The sequence below is a fragment of the Alligator sinensis genome, unplaced genomic scaffold (genome assembly GCF_000455745.1).
Source record: "Alligator sinensis unplaced genomic scaffold, ASM45574v1 scaffold340_1, whole genome shotgun sequence".
NCBI lineage: Eukaryota > Metazoa > Chordata > Crocodylia > Alligatoridae > Alligator > Alligator sinensis.
Window position 1 is genome coordinate 2,155,299 of NW_005842004.1, and position 3,412 is coordinate 2,158,710.

Below are 3,412 nucleotides of genomic sequence, written 5' to 3' on the forward strand. Positions count from 1 at the left end.
AAGCTGAAACTGATAATACTGAATAACTCATCAAATGAAAAAGCCAGTAGTTAAAGAAAGTGAAATTTACCTCAGTTTGAGGATTTATGTAAATCCCTGTGCACCAAAAACAAATATTCTGTTTAACCCCTCTGCACAAGATTTAGGTTGTCTTTGAGAGCCTCATGCTGACCCTCCACCATGTATTGAGCTTTAGTCGTAAGGAATAGTTTAGAGGATACAAAAAACTAAATTTTGATGACTTTTCAGTGACAAAATAATAATGATGTGATGATTTAGAGAAATCTTTTCAATGTACATCTTTTTTCCTATCTGATGTCATATGTGTCTGTCTAAACTCTGTTTTGATGGTAGTATTCTTTGCCTTCTCTCTTTCTTGTCTTGTGTCAAAGTGGAATTCCAAAGCCTATTCATACAAGGCTAACAGAAGAGGATCACTGAGTTAATTGCCCTCCTATTAAAATGAAATTGCTCTCAGACAATAAGCTAGCTAGTTCCTACTCAGGAAAACTGGTTTATCAGGTGTGAGGTTGCCTAGAAATAAGTCACCTGGGAAGAATCTGTTAGGGTTGATTAAAAGGGTAGGGTCTATTTTACTCCAGTTGGGTTTTTTTAGGAGTTGAAATTGAGGTGAGATGTTATGTAAGCCTTATGAGGTAGAAGTAAATCCTGCTTTCCTGAATATGGTTGTATTCTCAAGAGAAAAGTGAGTCAGAATGACAATTGTACTCAAGATATTTGCTGTTTTCTAAATAATCTAAACCATCTTTGACTTTTTTTTTTAATTTAAAAAGCAGTTGTATTTAGAAATGTTGTGCAAATCTGTGTGTGATGTATCCCTGACAAAGTACCCTTTTAAAATAAGAAAGCTCACTTGCACCTTAATTCTAGAGAACATGAAAAAACTCCTGAGAAGGCTTGGGGAGGTGTATCTAGTTTCAGGGCCTATCTGGTTTAGTAGTCCTTACTCATAAATGCTGTGTTAGATATTTATATTTGGATTGTCTAGAAACCCCAAACTAGGGGCAGTGCCAAAGTCTGTTTGTTCCCAGCAAGCTAACGGCAGCGTTTGAAACTGCCTCAAAACGGGTACTAATGATATCTTGTGCCTTTCAGAAAATGTTATCTAACAAAAGAACCTGAAAATTACGGACACTTACCCTTTTTCCTGCATATCTCAGAGTCTTATCTTTAACTTCCCCAGAGCTGGCAGTAGCTAATGGAATTATGTGTGAGCACTACAGCTGTGTTCACTTTGTTAGCTGCAGCTGTTCTGAAGGGTGGAAAGATTTGTTAGAGCTATCTGGCATAGTTGTGAATATGGTGGTGTTTTGTGGAAATGAGTTCTTCTCCCTTTCCTTTGATCACACATACATAGGTAAGAGGTTCACTTGCATTTTGAGTGATCCAGAATGCTTTATTTCAGTGCTGCTATTGTGTAGGTTGTGTCTGTAGTAGGGATTTTCTTGCTCTGCATATTGTTAGCGGGATAGTGAGGGAGAAATGCTGCTTATTAGTTTAATCCTCAGGAGATAGCTGGCCTTGTGTGTCTAATAATGAATGGCCCATAAAACTTGGTAGATATTTTTGTTTTTTATGTGGAATAGGCTATCTTCAACTAATCGGGCAGCTCTGGTTCAGTGTGGGGTAAAGGCAGATACTGTGAGTTATGGATGGATTGGGCTGCCTGGACAGGTACTTTAATTTTCAAACTTCTGAAGATCAAGAAGTTTAATTTAGCTGAACCCAACATCCAGGAAAGGCAAAGGACGCTACTGGACAACATTAGTTCTGCATCAACGAAGCTTTCATTGGAAAAAGGTGTGTTGTTCGTTTGTTTGGTTGGTTGGGTTTTTTTTGTAGGAGTTGGTGATCACTTAACAGTTGGAGCTATTGTATTGGTTTGCTCCTGAGAGCCTATAGGGACTATGTAAATACCGTATGATTCCTAAGTGTTTCTATATATTCTCTTTAAACAAGGATTATAGCTGTATATGTTTCCAGTATGTAGCTACAGACAAGGGTAATAAGGAATCAGACATGTTTGGCATCCCAAAATCTTGATGTGTGAAGTTGCTACATAACAAATGTGAGAACTGGTGTGTGTTCCTCCTTCTCCAACCCATAGACAGCAGCACATGTGCTTCCATTTCTGACTTTATTTCACTAAAGAGGGCTTGTTTGCCATGCATCAGCGACTTAGACCTTCTGAAAAATGCTCAAGTCATGATTCAATCCCTAGGACTGCACAAACCAAACCAAGGAAACAAATGGAATGTCAAATTTGACAATGTCTAGAAAAGCTGTTTTTGAAGGGGAGGGGGGCTGTATCCTTGCCTCTGGTGACCCCAAACTTGAATCCTTAGTGAGAACTACCACAAGAGTCACTAGATTTCACATTTCAAGACAATATAAGAGGAGTTTGTGTAATCTACATTGATTTTTGTAGACCAGTATAATTTATGTGGAATCAGGAATGGGCAGGTTATCCTAGGGATGCTGTTCTTGGTAGGCAGTCTCTTAATATGGTGACAGTGGAATGGGTAATAGTCTCTTTGCCTTTTAGCAAATGGCTGTCCCAGGATGAATGGAGACAGGTGCAACATAAACTGTTGTAATTTATACCAGTTAGGGGTTCATTCCAAAATCCTCTTAGATTTAATCCCCACAAGTTTAGGTGAAATTATCCTGTTCTAGGTTTTTGCCGCCTCTGCTCACTTTTTTTTCTTTATGTTCGTGAAGCACTGCTATGCCAGAACAAACATGGTGTTTGTCTATGCCCCCAATATACATGTGGAGTTCAGAGTACTTGGTATAACCTTTCAGCCTTCAGCAGCGCAGGAGTCCTTGCCTATGTCTGTGCCAAAACTGACACTTGCTCTAATACAGATATATGAAAACTGCTGGGGAGTTGCTTCGAGAGGGGAGTCATGTATCATCATCATCATAGTAGCTAGGGTCAGGAGGGACCTGAACAGATCATCTAGCCTGACCCCCTGCCACAGGCAGAAATGAATGCTGGGTTCACAAGACCCCAGACAGCTGATCGTCCAACCTCCTCTTGAATATGCCCAAGGTAGGGGTGAGGACCACCTCCCTGGGAAGTTGGTCCCAGATTTTGGCCACCCTAACTGTAAAATATTGCTTTCTGATCTCCAACCTAAACCTATTCTCCATCAGCTTATGACCATTGTTCCTCGTCACACCAGGTGGTGCTGGGGAGAAAAGAGCTCTGCCTTTTTGCTGGTGATCCCCCCCCCTGATGAGCTTGTAGGCAGCCACCAGGTCCCCCCTCAGCCTCCTCTTGCTGAGGCTGAACAGGTTCAGGTCCATCAGTCTCTCCTCATAGGGCCTGTCCTGCTGCCCTCTCACCAAGCGGGTGGCCCTCCTCTGAACCCTCTCCAGGCTGGCC

General features: G+C 41.2%; 1 long non-coding RNA gene across 1 annotated transcript in view; it reads left to right on the forward strand.

Moving 5' to 3' along the window:
* The first annotated feature begins 624 nt into the window (after positions 1 to 624).
* The window catches only part of LOC102381297, a 6,068-nt gene continuing 3,280 nt past the window's right edge, over positions 625 to 3,412 (forward strand). The window contains exons 1-2 of the long non-coding RNA XR_323604.1: positions 625 to 706; positions 1,608 to 1,821. This is a non-coding gene — a long non-coding RNA (uncharacterized LOC102381297). The remainder of the gene's footprint in view (positions 707 to 1,607; positions 1,822 to 3,412) is intronic.